Here is a 19,182-nt window from a genome sequence, read left to right on the forward strand (position 1 = left end):
AAAAGAAAATCCCAATTTGAGAGATAAAAATACCTTCAACTAAGTCTTAGATCCAAGATGGCCGAATAGGAAGAGCTCCGGTCTGCAGCTCCCAGCAGGATCGACACAGAAGATGGGTGATTTCTGCATTTCCAACTGAGGTACCTGGTTCATCTCACTGGAACTGGTTGGACAGTGGGTGCGGACCACGGAGGATGAGCCAAAGCAGGGAGGGGCATCACCTCACCCGGGAAGCGCAAGGGGTTGGGGGATTTCCCTTTCCTAACCACAGGAAGTAGTGACAGATGGTACCTGGAAAATTGGGACACTCTCACCCTAATACTGCATTTTTCCAATGGTCTTAGCAAACGGCACACCAGGAGATTATATCCTGTGCTTGGCTCCACTGGTCCCACGCCCACAGAGCCCTGCTCACTGCTAGTGCAGCAGTCTGAGATCAAACTGCCAGGCTGCAGCCTGGGCTGGGGGAGGGGTGTCTGCCATTGCTGAGGCTTGAGTAGGTAAATAAAGCAGCTGAAAACTCGAAGTGGGTGGAGCCCACCGCAGCTCAATGAGGCCTGCCTGTCTCTGTAGATTCCACCTCTGGGAACAGGGCATAGCTCAACAAAAGGCAGCAGAAACTTCTGCAGACTTAAACCTCCCTGTCTGACAGCTCTGAAGAGAGCAGTGGTTCTCCCAACTCGGAGTTTGAGTTCTGAGAACAGACAGACTACCTCCTCAAGTGGGTCCCTGATCCCCATGTAGCCTAGGCCAAATCACACCTTACACAACCAGGTACCCCTCTGACATGAAGCTTCCAGAGGAAGGATCAATCAGCAATATTTGCTGTTTGGCAGCCTCCATTGGTGATACCCAGGCAAACAGGATATGGAGTGTACCTCCTGCAAACTCCAACAGACCTGCAGCTGAGGGTCCTGACTGTTAGAAGGAAAACTAAGAAACAGAAAGGAATAGCATCAACATGAACAAAAAGGACATCCACACCAAAACCCCACCTGTAGGTCACCAACATCAAAGACCAAAGGTAGATAAAACCACAAAGATGAGGAGAAACCAGAGCAGAAAAGCTGAACATTTTAAAACCAGAGTGCCTCTTCTCCTCCAAAGGATCGCAGCTCCTTGCCAGCAACAGAACAAAGCTGGACAGAGAATGACTTTTATGAGTTGACAAAAGTAGGCTTCAGAAGGTCGGTAATAACAAACTTCTCCGAGCTAACGGAAGACGTTCGAACCCATTACAAGGAAGCTAAAAACCTTGAAAAAAATTAGAGAAATGGCTAACTAGAATAAACAGCATAGAGAAAACCTTAAAAGACTTCACGGAGCTAAAAACCATGGCGCGAGAACTATGTGATGCATGCACAAGCTTCAGTAGCCAGTTCGATCATGTAGAAGAAAGGATATCAGTGAATGAAGATCAAATGAATGAAATGAAGCGAGAAGAGAAGTTTAGAGAAAAAAGAGTAAAAAGAAATGAACAAAGCCTCCAGGAAATATGGGACTATGTGAAAAGACCAAATCTACGTTTGATTGGTGTACCTGAAAGTGACGGGGAGAATGGAACCAAGTTGGGAAACACTCTTCAGGGTATTATCCAGGAGAACTTCCTCAACCTAGCAAGGCAGGCCAACATTCAAATTCAGGAAATACAGAGAACACCACAAAGATACTCCTTGAGAAGAGCAACCCGAAGACACATAATTGTCAGATTCACCAAAGTTGAAATGAAGGAAAAAATGTTAAGGGCAGCCAGACAGAAAGGTTGGGTTACCCACAAAGGGAAGCCCATCAGACAATGAGCAGATCTCTCGGCAGAAACTCTACAAGCCAGAAGAGAGTGGGGGCCAATATTCTACATTCTTAAAGAAAAGAATTTTCAACCCAGAATTTCATATCCAGCCAAACTAAGCTTCATAGGTGAAGGAGAAATAGAATCCTTTACAGACAAACAAATGCTGAGAGAGTTTGTTACCACCAGGCCTGCCTTGCAAGAGCTCCTGAAGGAAGTACTAAACATGGAAAGGAACAACTGGCACCAGCCACTGCAAAAACATGCCAAATTGTAAAGAACATCAATGCTAGGAAGAAACTGCATCAACTAATGAGCAAAATAACCCGTTAACATCATAATGACAGGATCAAATTCACACATAATGATATTAACCTTATATGTAGATGGGCTAAATGCTCCAATTAAAAGACACAGATCGGCAAATTGGATAAAGAGTCAAGACCTATCAGTGTGCTGTATTCAAAAGACCCAGCTCATGTGCAGAGACATACATAGGCTCAAAATAAAGGGATGGTGGAAGATCTACCAAGCAAATGGAAAACAAAAAAAAAAAGCAGGGGTTGCAATCCTAGTCTGTGGTAAAACAGACTTTTAACCAACAAAGATCAAAAGAGACAAAGAAGGCCATTACATAATGGTAAAGGGATCAATTCAACAAGAAGAGCTAACTATCCTAAATATATATGCACCCAATACAGGAGCACCCAAATTCATAAAGCAAATCCTTAGAGACTTACAAAGAGACTTAGACTCCCATACAATAATAATGGGAGACTTCAACACTCCACTGTCAACATTAGACAGATCAACGAGACAGAAAGTTAACAAGGATATCCAGAAATTGAACCCATCTCTGCACCAAGCGGACCTAATAGACATCTATAGAACTCTCCACCCCAAATCAACAGAATATACATTCTTCTCAGCACCACATCGCACTTATTCCAAAATTGACCACATAGTTGGAAGTAAAGCACTCCTCAGCAAATGTGAAAGAACAGAAATTATAACAAACTGTCTCTCAGACCACAGTGCAATCAAACTAGAACTCAGGATTAAGAAACTCACTCAAAACCGCCAAACTACATGGGAACTGAACAACCTGCTCCTGAATGACTACTGGGTACATAATGAAATGAAGGCAGAAATAAAGATGTTCTTTGAAACCAGTGAGAACAAAGACACAACATACCAGAATCTCTGGGACACATTTAAAGCAGTGTGTAGAGGGAAATTTATAGCACTAAATGCCCACAAGAGAAAGCAAGAAAGGTCTAAAATCAACACCCTAACATCACAATTAAAAGAACTAGAGAAGCAAGAGCAAACACATTCAAAAGCTAGCAGAAGGCAAGAAATAACTAAGATCAGAGCAGAACTGAAGGAGATGGAGACACAAAAAACTCATAAAAAAATCAATGAATCCAGGAGCTGGTTTTTTGAAAAGATCAACAAAATTGATAGACCATTAGCAAGACTAATAAGAAAAGAGAGAAGAATCAAATAGATGCAATAAAAAACGATTAAGAGGATATCACCACTGATCCCACAGAAATACCAACTACCATCAGAGAATACTATAAACACCTCCATGCAAATAAACTAGAAAATCTAGAAGAAATAGATAAATTCCTGGGCACATACGCCCTCCCAAGACTAAACCAGGAAGAAGTTGAATCCCTGAATAGACCAATAATAGGCTCTGAAATTGAGGCAATAATTAATAGCCTAGCAACCAAAAAAAGTCCAGGACCAGACAGATTCACAGCCGAATTCTACCAGAGGTATAAAGAGGAGTTGGCACCATTCCTTCTGAAACTATTCCAATCAGTAGAAAAAAAGGGATTCGTCCCTAACTCATTTTATGAAGCCAGCATCATCCTGATACCAAAGCCTTGCAGAGACAAAACAGCAACAACAACAACAACAACAACAACAACAAAGAGAATTTCAGACCAATATCCCTGATGAACATTCATGCAAAAATCCTCAATAAAATACTGGCAAGCTGAATCCAGCAGCACATCAAAAAGCTTATCCACCACGATCAAGTTGGCTTCATCCTTGGAGAGCAAGGCTGGTTCAACGTATGCAAATCAATAAACATAATCCAGCATATAAACAGAACCAAAGACAATCACATGATTATCTCAATAGATGCAGAAAAGGCCTTTGACAAAATTCAACAGCGCTTCATGCTAAAAACTCTCAATAAACTAGATATTGATGGGACGTATCTCAAAATAATAAGAGCTATTTATGACAAACCCACAGCCAATATCATAATGAATGGACAAAAACTGGAAGCATTCCCTTTAAAAACTGGCACAAGACAGGGATGCCCTTTCTCACCACTCCTATTCAACATAGTGTTGTAAGTTCTGGCCAGGGCAATCAGGCAGGAGAAAGAAATAAAGGGTATTCAGTTAGGAAAAGAGGAAGTCAAATGGTCCCTCTTTGCAGATGACATGATTGTATATTTAGAAAACCCCATCGTCTCAATCCAAAATCTCCTTAAGCTGATAAGCAACTTCAGCAAAGTCTCAGGATACAAAATCAATGTGCAAAAATCACAAGCATTCCTACACACCAATAACAGATAGAGAGCCAAATCTTGAGTGAACTCCCAATTGCTTCAAAGAGAATAAAATACCTAGGAATCCAACTTACAAGGGATGTGAAGGACCTCTTCAAGGAGAACTACAAACCACTACTCAATGAAATAAAAGAGGACACAAACAAATGGAGGAACATTCCATGCCCATGGATAGGAAGAATCAGTATCATGCAAATGGCCATACCACCCAAGGTAATTTATAGATTCAATGCCATCCCCATCAAGCTACCAATGACTTTCTTCACAGCATTGGAAAAAGACTACCTTAAAATTCATATGGAACCAAAAAAGAGCCTGCATTGCCAAGACAATCCCAAGCAAAAGGAATAAAGCTGGAGGCATCATTCTACCTGACTTCAAATTATACTACAAGGCTACCGTAACCAAAACAGCATCATACTAGTACCAAAACAGATGCATGGACCAATGGAACAGAACAGAGGCCTCACAAATAACACCACACATCTACAACCATCTGATCTTTGACAAACCTGACAAAAAATAAGAAATGGGGAAGAGATTCCCTATTTAATAAATGGTGCTGGGAAAACTGGCTGGCCATATGTAGAAAGATGAAACTCGATCCCTTCCTTCCACCTTATACAAAAATTAATTCAAGATGGATTAAGGACTTCAATGTTTGACCTAAAACCATAAAAACCCTAGAAGAAAACCTAGGCAATAACATTCAGGACATAGGCATGGGCGAGCACTTCGTGACTAAAACACCAAAAGCAATGGCAGCAAAAGCCAAAATAGACAAATGGGATCTAATTAAACTAAAGAGCTTCTGCACAGCAAAAGAAACTACATCAGAGTGAACAGGCAACCTACAGAATGGGAGAAAATTTTTGCAATTTACCCATCTGACAAAGGGCTAATATCCAGAATCTACAAAAAACTTAAACAAATTTACAAGAAAAAAACAAACAACCCCATCAAAAAGTGGGCAAAGGATACGAACAGACACTTCTCAAAAGAAGACATTTATGCAGCCAAGAGACACAAGAAAAAATGCTCATCATCACTGGTCATCAGAGAAATGCAAATCAAAACCGAGATACCAGCTCACACCAGTTACAATGGTGATTGCTAAAAAGTCAGGAAACAATAGGTCCTGCAGAAAATGTGGCGAAATGGGAACACTTTTACACTGTTGGTGGGAGTGTAAACTAGTTCAACCATTGTGGAAGACAGTGTGGCGATTTCTCAAGGATGTATAACTAGAAATATCATTTGACCCAGCCATTCCATTACTGGGTATACACCCAAAGCATTATAAATCATGCTACTCTAAAGACACATGCACAGGTATGTTTATTGCAGCACTCTTCACAATAGGAAAGACTTGCAACTAACCCAAATGCCCATCAATGATAGACTGGATTAAGAAAATGTGGCACATATGCACCATACAGGCATAAAAAAGGATGAGTTCATGTCCTTTGTAGGGACATGGATGAAGCTAGAAACCATCATTCTGAGCAAACTATCACAAGGACAGAAAACCAAACACTGCATGTTGGCACTCATAGGTGGTAATTGAACAATGAGAACACTTGGACACAGGGTGGGACACATCACACACCCAGGCCTGTGGCGGGGTAGGGGGAGGGAGGAGGGAGGAGGGATAGCATTAGGAGATATACCTAATGTAAATGACAAGTTAATGGGTGCAGCACACCAACATGGCACATGTACACATATGTAACAAACCTGCACGTTGTGCACAGGCACCCTAGAACTTAAAGTATGAAAAAAAAAAAAAAAAAAGAAGAAGTAAACAGATTTCTCTTCCCACCCAGACTCACGCTCCCTTACTTAGACTAGCCTTTATAAAGAAAGAAGGGTCAGTCTGTAATTTTGTTGTGCATTTTTGTAAATTATCCTTCTTTCCCCTATTTATTTGAAGAGCTTATCTGTATTACATTGTAAATTACCTTTTTAGTTGATTCTTTTAGTAACTTGCTGTTCTGTTCCACTGACTGTTCATTGCTTTTTCAGAACCAAATTATTTTGATTATTATTATTATTTTTTGAGACAGAGTCTCACTCTGTTGCCCTGATTGGAGTACAGTGGCACAATCTTGGCTCACTGCAACCTCTGCCTCCTTGGTTCAAGTGATTCTCCTGCCTCAGTCTCCTGCGTAGCTGGGATTATAGGTGTGTGTCACCACGCCCGGCTAATTTTTGTATTTTTAGTAGAGACGGGGTTTCACCATGTTGGTCAAGCTGGTCTCGAACTCCTGACCTCAGGCGATCTGCCCACCTCAGCCTCCCAAAGTGCTGGGATTACAGGCGTGAGCCACTGCACCTGGCCTATTTTCATTACTGGGGCTTCATCTACACGTTAATATCTATTAGCACTAGCCTCAAGGAGTAATTGCTTTAAATGCATTGCAGTCGACCAGTTCACTTCCATGAGTATTTTTCTCCATTTCTTAATTTTAATCATAGATATGAAAGGTGCTGGGCTGCAGCATGTGCAGCTTGGTGCTGACAATGTGCATCTGTCAGCCCCAGCTGTCCCCATGCTTCTCACTTCACAAGCTAAAGATATTCCTCAGAGTGACCTGGCCAGTAAGAGGTGATGCCATTTTTGGATGGAAGAGCACTGTTGTGGAGTATCCAGGCAAGTGCCCTTCCCTGTACATAAGCTCAATGACATTTTCCCAGTCCATATTTTAAGCAAAAATAGCTCTAATAATATAAAATAAAAAGACCTATGGGGTATATTTTGGTTATCAGAGTAAGTGATCATGATCAAAGTTCAATTGAAAATAATTTAATACAATATGAATTTTAAAATATTGTAATCAATACAATATTAATTTAGTTTATAATAATAAGTTTTTTTGCAAAGTAAATAAATATCACAAAGATTCCACAAACCTCTAAATCAAACTAAAATATGCTAGAAATTAGATGCACAGAGTAAAAAACATTTAGAAAGATTACAGACTTAAACACAATACTGAATAGTGTATGCTCTTAGGAGGCTTTATTTCATTTCAACACAAGATGTTTGTTTGCTGACATTTACTCAGAAGCAAAAACATTCACACTAGAGAGTGTAACTTGGAGGCAGGAAAGACACAGCTCAATTAGCTATAAACATTCACAGAAATTTTATTTTTAGATGAAATCTAATTCTTGGTAGGATGAGTTAAAACGTGTAAGTTAAAGGAATTAGAGATCAAACAAAATAAACAAAAGTACATGTTGAAATCTGCAGAGGATGTGAGTCATTTATCCTATTGCTATTTAACATCTTTAATTTACATTCAAACCCATCCTCAAGAAAAAGTAGTCAGGGTTTCAACACCAGCAAATAAAATAGTAATAACCCCTTAGGGGTAATAACCCCATAGGAACCCACTAAGAAACCAATCCACTCCAGCAAAGTGATAGAGGACTGAGATCCTATGAAACAAAAAAATGGAAATGCCAAGCAAAAGACATAATCTTTTTAAAATTACATGTACATATACATTTGTGTATGTGCAAATGTATGCCTATATATAGGTATGTGTTTATACATATAATAAACTGATGTGTATGTATACATTTTAAGTTTTACCAAATATGGCATTTTAAATGGTACTTTACATATTTTTTCAATTTTGATGTTAATGTAAACATTAATATCAAAAGTACATTACCTGGCATTTAAAAATACTGTTTACCATAATCTTGTCAATATGCCAATGCCCCCGAGATGCAACTTAAAGGCCTAGAGAACATTTGGTAGTGGTAGATAATGCTTAAATATACATTTCTTTCTTAGAAACAAACAAACGCTTACCTCAAGAATGGAATTTAAATGATTGGCTCGTTAACTTAGAAATATTAATATACAGAGAGATTAAGTCTAGCCATTTTCTATAATAATAGACCACAAGTCTTCCATAAATACTGATTTAGGCATTTCTTCATAGAAGTGTTTTTGTTCTTTACAAAAAGGATACAACATCTCTGAAAGGTATCAGGGAACAATGGCAGTCTTTCGCCCATATAAAATATAATGCCAATGATGCAGGGAGTTACCTGTTGATTAAGAACTAGATGAAGTCATCGAATTGTGTGTTAAAAAGAACATGTCACACCAGAGGACCCTGCCACGAGTACACCTGTGTGCGTGCAGGAGTCCTCGGGAAGGGGAAAGCAGAAAAGAAAAGAAAAGAGAAAGGAAGTGTTAGATGACAGAGGAAAAAATGGCTTGTCAGCCTCTCGACTGCCAAAATAACTCCATCAAGAACTTATAACTACCATTGGCTCATGTTGGAAAATGGAAGTGGAGCCAGCCCATTCGTATCACAGGAGCACAGCCATCACAGCCGCGCGGAATGCACAGAAGGGGCCTGAATGCAGGGCTTAGAAAATATAGCACAGGGGAGGTAGGGGAGAAATTCTGAAATAGACAGCATTCATCAATGCCCTGGATATTTTCAGGCTTTGGCCTTTAAAGCGAGATTTGCCTTCTTCCTGAATTCCCTCCTAAGTCAGAGTACTTCGCGGCACACTGTTGTTTGAATTTTCCCCTTATTATAGCATTATTCATAAAACATGAAGAAGAACTGGCACCAAACAAGTGACATATGTCTCCCTTCTATCGGCCATATAAATGATGACGCATTCCAATTCTCTCCAGGGTTCTTCTATGACTAAGCTGAGCACTAATGAGGCGTCAACTACTCTGGAACTCTTTCCAGAGTGGGCGGCTGCCATCCCACTCCTAAACTTCTATCTTCAAAGGTTGCAGAGGGAATAATGCCACTACTCTGCCCTGGAATTTGGGGCCAAGGCAGAGCACCCTCCATGGGCCACTGTCTCTGAGACATCTAGCATCTGAGACACCTAGCACCTAGCGCTGGCTCTAGAGTAGGTGGCTTAGGTCTCCCTGCCTGGTGAGTTCAAGCACGATTGTCAGAGAATTCCAGCAGAGAGGAATTAGTGCTAATGTGGAGTTTTCACAGGACGAGGGCCAGCTGGGTGGAGTGGGGTGGAAGTGGGGTGGAGGATGTGTCCAGCGAAGCCTGCAGTCATTGCGTAAAAGCTGCACGATGAACATGGCCAGGACCATTAGCCACCCAGCTGGACCTGCTTTGCGTCAGGTGAGCACTGACATTTCAGCAGTATCTCTCCCTCCATGACATGCCGTTGCTGTATATTTTAATTCTTGCCTTTGATTAAACATTGATCATAATGCATCAGTTCATGATGTTTCATGAAATGAGAATTCTGCAGTTACCGCTGAAAAATTTTATGACCATGCTTTGCAGAGGAATTGGTCATACAGGGTTTACTAGCCTGGAAGATGGATGACTGGCAGCGGCACGCAATCGGCATCAGGAGCTCAAAAAGAGGCGTTTCATGAAACACTGGGAGACTGCACCCAGCCTCCCACTGTCCTGCTTCCTCTAGAAAATAAAATATAGGGCTCACCAGGCTAAACGTTCTGTCATTTCTGTGTTAATGTCACACATGACTGTAGAATACTGAGTTTCATTCGGCTTCCAGAAGGTATACATTTTGGACTCTTACATCCCATCCTCCACTTGTGTCAAGGTCAAACTATATTATTACTCAACTGGTACACAGTACTTGACTAACTTTGATCCGGGAGTGAAGAAATCGTGAAGTTCACACATTAAAAACTCTTTATGGAGCTTCCAAAAGGCCTATCTCGTCCAACAAGGAATTACAGAGAAAGATGCTAGAAGACTTCATTTACTTATGAGCCTTCACTGTCTCAGTGCTGAAGGGTGGGCGAACACTCCATTCACAGGCAAGTTTAGGAATCTCTGTGTAGGAGACATCTGTGGCTTCTCAGATGGGACATTTACAGAGAAGCAATATGGAATGGCACATTCTAGATGGTTTCTGCTTTCCGTTTTTAATAAAACCATAGATTTCTGGAATCAGAACGTAATGAACAAAGTACAAATCTATGCAGTTCTCGAGCAATTTTAGCACTGATGTGACTTCTAAATCATGAGTTCTTTACTTCTCATTCCTGTATTTGCATTTCTGTTCAAATCCAAGTGATTAAAGACGAGCTGTCAAGGTTGATAGGCCTAAAATTAGAGCTGACTGTTCATTTTGAATGTACACATTCATATAGATGTGTCTACTTCCTATTTCTCTCTGAACCTTCAGGGAAAGGAGACTGAAGTGCATCAACAGATTGGGACATTTTATTTTTAAAAAATATTTCAAAAGGAGACATTAACAACATGTAAATAAATCTGCAATAAAATGCCACTCCACTTTAGCAAAGTGGATAGGACATTTTTAAAAACACAATTTTAAAGAAGAGTAAATTTCTATCAACTTGATTTAAATTGCCCTTCAATGGCTTCAGTCTAAAAGAAAAAAATCGACAATCTCTTACACTAAGAAATGTTATGGATGGTTTTTAAAAATCCTTTTATTCAATATGGCTAACCTATGAAAAAAATATCTTTTAACCTATATCTTTAAACCTATAAAATGTCTTCTGATTACCTCATCCTTCACAGCAATTTCATATACATTTATCCACCAGAAAAATTACTATGAGATATACTTTTTAAAATCTTTTTTCTTCCTGTTTGAAAAAAGGTAATTTGGTATTTAGAGGGAATTATACAATATTTATGGCTCCATCTTTGAAATGCAGTGTGTGGAAATCATACTGCTTCAATAAATAAAAAGCTCTTTAAAAATCTCTTTGTTGGCAGGGCGCTGTGGCTCACTCCTATAATCCCAGCACTTTGGGAGGCCGAGCCGGGTGGATCACGAGGTCAGGAGATCAAGACCACCCTGGCTAACACAGTGAAACCCCGTCTCTACTAAAAATACAAAAAATTAGCTGGGCGTGGTGGTAGGCACCTGTAGTCCCAGCTACCCGGGAGGCTGAGGCAGGAGAATGGCATCAACCCAGGAGGTGGATATTGCAGTGAGCCAAGATTGGGCCACTGTACTCCAGCCTGGGCGACAGAGCGAGACTTGGTCTCAAAAAAAAAAAAAAATCACTTTGTTTTGGGCCAGGTGTGGTGTGGTTCATGCCTGTAATCCCAGCACTTTGACAGGCCAAGGTGAGCGGATCACTTGATGTCAAGAGTTCAAGACCAGCCTGGTCAACATGGTGAAACCCTGTCTCTATAAAAAATGCAAAAATTAGCCAGGCAAGGTGGCGCACACCTGTAATCCCAGTTTCTTGGGTGGCTGAGGTAGGAGAATCACTTGAACGAAGAAGGCAGGGGCTGCAGTGAGCCAAAATCACCCTACTGCACTCTAGCCTGGGCAACAAAGCGAGACTCCATCTCAAAATCATAATCATAATCATAATCATAAATAAATAAATAAATAAAAACAAATCACTTTGCTTTGGCACACTTCCTACAAGATTGCTGGGGGAGGGCGGAGAATTAGTCCTTTTCCCCGCCCAATCCTGTAGGTTCAGGGCAGTGTCTAGAGGAACCTGTCTCAGGCCACTGCCCTGAGCCAGAAGTGCGCTGCCCTGCACACTTCTGCACTGCTACACTAAACCTGGCAGTGTATGTGTTTTTCAATGATACGTCAGATAACATCAGAACCAAAAGAATCCGTCTGTTTTTTGTGTTTGTTTGTTTTGAGACGGAGTCTCACTCTGTCTCCCAGGCTGGAGTGCAGTGGTGCAATCTCGGCTCACTACAAGCTCTGCCTCCTGGGTTCATGCCATTCTCCTGCCTCAGGCTCCTGAGTAGCTGGGACTACAGGCACCTGCCACCACGCCTGGCTAATTTTTTTTTTTTTGTATTTTTAGTAGAGACGGGGTTTCACCGTGTTAGCCAGGAAGGTCTCGATCTCCCGACCTCGTGATCCGCCCACCTCGGCCTCCCAAAGTGCTGGAATTACAGGCGTGAGCCACCGTGCCCGGCCGGATCCATCTGGTTTTTGACAGCATTTAATCAGTTACCATACAGGAAACATGATATGGCTATTGACATTTTCCAGAAAGCAGCAGTTTCATAGAGTAAAACAAGGTACATCCACCTTACTTAAGCAAAGGTTGAGCTCCTAACCTTTTCTTTTAGGAGGAACACTGTTACTGACTCCAGCATCACTGATGTTTATTTCAGAGTCTGGAGGTCCTGCCTGCAGCAGCTACAGGGGTTTGGGGGGTTGAGACTGCTGTAGCCACGGGCAACATTACAGTCATGCACATGACAGGAACCTAATACGGCCATAGTTCAAAGTGGCTGGCATTGTTAACTCTAACCTGCTCAAATGACCTTTGTAATTAGAAATTTGATAACCCCTGGTCTTAAAGGAACATATTTGGAAGGTAAAACCACAACTCCTCCAAGGTAGGTTCTGGACCCCAGGTAGCTTTTTGAAAGAGTTTTTGTATTCATCTTGCTTTGACTTGATGTGAGATTTGATTTTGCTCAAAATTAGTGATTGTTTAAAAGTCCTACCATGTTCATCAGAAAAGTGCAATTTGCTGTGTAAGCAATTTGCCTGTGTCTGTCTTCAAGCTTTCCATTTGCAGGGCCTGTGGAGCATCAGTTAAGGTACCTTGATGATTAAGTTACCTGTGGTTGGCCCAGCTCAGCTGAGGGGGCTCCCCATTAGGTACAAATGCTGTAAGGATTCCCCAAAAGTCTTCAACTGGGCTATTGAGTGATCGGAAGGTGCTGTCAGCTGCTTCCTGGAGGCATCAAGTCCACTACGCACACCACTGTTGTGCCTGCAGTAGAACCAGGTCAAGAATCCTTCCCCCAAAGTACAAGAGGAATTCTTTTCTGCTCATTTCCTCCTCTGTGACACTCAAGCATTTGAGGATTACCCTGCCCTCTCACAGAAGGTTACACACACACACGCACTCAACTCTGTACATATTTTGGTTTCCACACAAAATGATTTTTCCTGTTATCTGGTAAAGGAGTTTTAGAGTCTTACCTCAGGGAGGTCTGTGTCTAACGCTTAGACCTGCATTTCACAAGACTAGGTCAGGAGATCTGGTTTTAATGATTGCTTTATAAATACTGTACCTTCTCCTGGGGTTTGAAGCTTAGATGCTCAGGGATACAGGAGTTGATATTAAGGTGGGGGTAGAGGTTACAGGAAATGCTGAGAATAGGCTCCCCAAATGCTTAAAGGACTTGTCATTCTACAGAATTAATATAATTTGCTGATCTTTAGAGAATTTTAGGTTTAACCTGCCATTGGAAGCACACTAATAACATGTTTAAGAATTGAAAGCACCAATTACCAAGAGAGGTGGGTGTGAGGTAGGGGTCTAAAGACAAAGGGATGGCTTTAAAATCCATATAAAAGAGCAGTTGGGTCCCCATATTTCCACTGCCAACCAGTGTTTTCAAATCGGTACCTCATACCCATAAAAGAGAAAACATTACCAGAGAGTCTCAGACCCAAGAGTGTGAGGGACAGAGGAAGTTGGAACAAATGCCTGACTCAAGCCAGAAGAACTGAGTAAAAGTCACAAAGTGAACAGTAAGGCACAAGTCCTCTTCTTCCCCCCAGCTCCATAGCATCACTAGCAGTCTCTGCACCCAGGCAGAAAAATGAAAGATCCCTCTTTGAAAATTGCTCATGCCTGTAATCCCAGCACCGTGGGAGGCTAAGGCAGGCAGATCACTTGAGGTCAGGAGTTCAAGAACACCCTGGCCAACACGGTGAAACCCCGTCTCTATTAAAAATACAAAAATTAGCTGGGCATGGTGGTGAGCTGCTGTAATCCCCAGCTACTTGGGAGGCTGAGGCAGGAGAATCACTTGAACCTGGGAAGCCGAGGTTGCAATGAGCTGAGATTGTGCCTTTGCACTCCAGCTTGGGCAACAGAGCAAGACTCTGTCTGAAGGAAGGAAGGAAGGAAGGAAGGAAAGAAAGAAAGAAAGAAAGAAAGAAAGAAAGAAAGAAAGAAAGAAAGAAAGAAAGAAAGAAAGAAAGAAAGAAAGGGAATTTGCCTTCATATTTATTTTTCTGAATTGACATTTGGGGGTCAACTCAAAAGGTGACCTGCTTTCCACATGTGTGTACACACACACAAGCACACAAACACGCACATACTGATGCAGCTTTCAACCAACTTTTTATTGTCTCACTCCTAAATATGATCAGCCAAGGCTCACTTTTAATGACAGACTCCACCATGAAAGATAGAGATCGAAATGATTAAAACATAAAAGAATAAGAAAGGAACTTAAAGGAAACAGAGGCAACATAAGATGCAAAATATTATTTCAAAACAATTACAGTTAATATCCTTAAAAAAGTAAGAGAGGCCAGGCGCAATGGCTCAAGCCTGTAATCCCAGCACTTTGGGAGGCCGACACGGGCAGATCACGAGGTCAGGAGATCGAGATCATCCTGGCTAACACGGTGAAACCCCGTCTCTACTAAAAACTACAAAAAACTAGCCGGGCGACGTGGCGGCGCCTGTAGTCCCAGCTACCCGGGAGGCTGAGACAGGAGAATGGCGTGAACCCGGGAGGCGGAGCTTGCAGTGAGCTGAGATCCGGCCACTGCACTCCAGCCTGGGCGACAGAGTAAGACTCTGTCTCAAAAAAAAAAAAAAAAGTAAGAGAGAATTTTACAACCATGAAACAAGAACAGGAAGCTACAAAAAGGAAAAACCAGGAAGCCAGGCATGGGGGCTCATACCTGTATTCCTAGGTACTTAGGAGGCTGAGGCAGGAGAATTCCTTGAGCCCAGAAGAGCTTGAGGCCACCCGGGCCAGCATAGTGAGACCCTGTCTTTAAAGGAACAAACAGAAAATATGAAAGTACACTGTTATATATATATATATATATATATACACACACACACACACATACATACATACATATATATAGACAGGGTCTCACTCTGTCACCTAGGCTGGAGTGCAGTGGCATGATCTCAGCTCACTGTAGCCTCAACAGCCCAGGCTCAAGTGATCCTCCCACCTCAACTTCCCCAATAGCTGAGACTACAGGCACATGCCACCATGCTTGGCTAATTTTTCTATTTTTGCATTTTGTAGAGATAGGGTTTCACCCTGTTGCTCAGGCTTATGCTGATTTTTTTTAAGTGTTAAAAATATCTGGGAAAACAAACAAACAAAAATCAATAGAAGGACTGAAACGCAAAGTCAAGGAATTCTTCCAGAAAGTATAATATTAAGGAAGAGAGAGAATGGGACAGAAAAGATAAGGAAATGGTGGATCAATCCAGGATGTCCAATATCTGACCAGAAGGCATTATAGAAAGAGCAAGCAGAGAAGAACGACATAAGATAATTTTTTTAAAATGACAATACGGTTACTTCCCATATTCAAAGGATCTGAGTCTCTGGAAAGAAAAGGCCCTCTGTATGTTCAAAATAATGAAATAGAGGCTTTATAATCATGAATCTTTAGAACACCAAGAACACAAAGAAGACCTCAAAAACTTTCAAGTAGAAAAAAAAATACATCCTAACCCAAGATTCAAGAGTTAAAAATAGCATTGGACTTCTCAGCTGGTTTTGAAACTGGAGTGCAATGAAAATAAAATCTTCAAAATTCTGAGTAAAAATAATTCAAACCTAAAAGCCTATACCCAAACAGACTACTAATCAAAGTAAGGGTAGAATTTTCAATTTATGGAATTCTCAAAACCACATACCACCCTTTCTTGGGAAGCAACATGTGCTCTACTTTAAAAGAAGTGAATAACCCAGGAGCGAAACAGATAAGAGACCCACAAAGGAGGAGATTCAATAAGCAAAGAGGAGAAAGAAATTACCTGGATTATGGCAAAGGAAAATCCCCAGAAACCTTCAGAGCAGCCAGCCTGGCTTAAATAAAGTTAAAAGGAGTCAAGAAAGACAGTTTCTCAGACACACACACACACACACACACAACTAGTTAACTTCTTACCTGACATGGTAGATTGTGTGAAGAATTGTATCAATACATCTTCAGAGAGTACAGGAATACGAAGTGTCTTAGGCAAATGAGAAGAAAAACTATGTAAATTGAAAAGATGAGGCACTTGGAAACTTGGAAGAGTAAATGTTTACAGAAAAGAAAATGTAATCATACCACTCTGCATCGTCAGCAGTGAATAATATTTAGACAATTAAAATAGTTAAAAACCCTGAAGGTGGGTTTAAATAAAAATAATGATGCTATACCAGAAGAATGGGTTGGGAGTTAGGATAAATGAGCCAGAATCTCATCTCTCTTAAATGAAGCCAATAGACAAAGCTAAAGTTGGTGAATCAAGTCATAACATGTGGAGGTAAATATTTTTTAAATCATGTGAAAGAGTTTGAAAGTAATCACCTCTGTAGAACAGAACAGGGCAGGTACACAGGAAAGGCAACAAGTTTGTGTTCTAAGCTCTTGGTACTGCTTTGATAAAAATAGAAACTAATCAAAAAAAGAAAAATGGTATAAGGATATCATTTAGAGTTAGAGGCGAAACTTCAGAAGTTCTATCACAGAAAGAATTAAAGGGAATTTCCTCTAGAATACGTTGGGTTACAGGGAAGAGAGATATTTCGATGTTTCATCTTAAACTGTTTAGTATCATGTACATAGTGCTTTAATAACGAAGAAAAACAAAAAAAGAATTAAAAATTAACATATTTAAGTTTATTATAGCAATTTAAAAAGATGTCACAATATCTAATAACCGCCCAAATAAAAATGTGATAGCTAACAAATATCGAGGGCTTCCTGAGTGCCAGTTACTGAGCTAAATGCTTTTCCATGAATTATCACATTTGGTGTTTATAATGCCCCATGGTAGTGACTGTCAGTTAATCCCCAGTTTAATGCATAAGGAAGTTAAAGCTTAGCAAGGCGAAGTAACTTGATTAGTAACAAGTCATGCTGGAGCAGAATTGAAGACTAGGTCATCCCAAACACAAATCCTATGTCTTCAGCCACACTGCCAGGTTACCCTCACTACAGGCAGCAGTCTGCAAAAATGTGCTCATGGACTTTCTGTTCTCTGTGTCAAAATGGAAGCAGTTGTGAGTAATGTTCTGAAGAACATTTGTGGCTACATTTTCAACTCTTGTATTTCACTTTTGCTCAAGTCCTTGTTCACATCTTTCATTTATGCTGAAAAAGTGTTCCCCTAGAATCTGGATTTTGGGTCTTCATTGGAGTACCATATATAGCTGTGTTCGGCTATATAAAGCTCTCCTTTCAGAAACAGGAGCTCTGAGTGCCTCTTCTCCTCCAAAGGATCACAGCTCCTCGCCAGCAACAGGACAAAGCTGGATGGAGAATGACTTTGACAAGTTGAGAGAAGAAGGCGTCAGACAATCGGTAATAACAAACTTCTCTGAGCTAAAGGAGGATGTTTGAACCCACTGCAAAGAAGCTAAAAGCCTTGAAAAACGATTAGACGAATGGCTAACTAGAATAAACAGCAACGAGACCTTAAAAGACTCGATGGAGCTGAAAACCACGGCACAAGAACTATGTGATGCATGCACAAGCTTCAGTAGCCGATTCGATCAAGTGGAAGAAAGGGTATCAGTGATTGAAGATCAAATGAATGAAATGAAGCAAGAAGAGAAGTTTAGAGAAAAAAGAGTAAAAAGAAATGAATAAAGCCTCCAGGAAATACGGGATTATGTGAAGAGACAAAATCTATGTCTGATTGGCGTACCTGAAAGTGACGGGGAGAATGGAACCAAGTTGGGAAACACTCTTCAGGATATTATCCAGGAGAACTTCCTCAACCTAGCAAGGCAGACCAACATTCAAATTCAGGAAATACAGAGAACACCACAAAGATACTCCTTGAGAAGAGCAACTCCAAGACACATAATTGTCAGATTCACCAAAGTTGAAATGAAGGAAAAAATGTTAAGGGCAGCCAGACAGAAAAGGTTGGGTTACCCACAAAGGGAAGCCCATCAGACTAACAGCAGATCTCCCGGCAGAAACTCTACAAGCCAGAAGAGAGTGGGGGCCAATATTCAACATTCTTAAAGAAAAGAATTTTCAACCCAGAATTTCATATCTAGCCAAACTAAGCTTCATAAGTGAAGGAGAAATAAAATCCTTTACAGACAAACAAATGCTTAGAGATTTTGTCACCACCAGGCCTGCCTTACAAGTCCTCCTGAAGGAAGCACTAAACATGGAAAGGAACGACTGGTACTAGCCACTGCAAAAACATGCCAAATTGTAAAGACCATTGATACTAGGAAGAAACTGCATCAACTAATGAGCAAAATAACCAGCTAACATCATAATGACACGATCAAGTTCACACATAACAATATTAACCTTTAGTATCAACCTTTAGTATCAATATTAACACATAACAATATCAACCTATTAGTATCACACTGTATATATAATTGAAATTTTAATCTAAGGAACATATGAAATAATATAGTATATAACAAATAATACATCATATGTTTTGATGCAGACATGCAATGTGAAATAAGCATCTCATGGAGAATGGGGTATCTGACTCCTCAAGCATTTATCCTTTGAGTTATAAACAATCCAATTACACTCTTTAAGTTATATGCGATAATATTATACAACATGTAACTAATATGAAAACCATTTAATATATTAATATATGATTCATTTAATATACATAACATATAACAGTTAACTTTTAATAACCAGATGTCAAGCAATATGCTAACCGTTTAGCATGTATGAGCTTCCTCCTGTGGCTGGAGGAAGCAGGTGCTGTTATTACACATGCATTACACACGAGGCTAATGAGGCTCATCGCTTGTAACCAAGGAAAGGGCACAGAGCAAAGAAATAG

Source organism: Rhinopithecus roxellana, chromosome 11, assembly GCF_007565055.1.
Source record: "Rhinopithecus roxellana isolate Shanxi Qingling chromosome 11, ASM756505v1, whole genome shotgun sequence".
Classification (NCBI taxonomy): Eukaryota; Metazoa; Chordata; class Mammalia; order Primates; family Cercopithecidae; genus Rhinopithecus; species Rhinopithecus roxellana.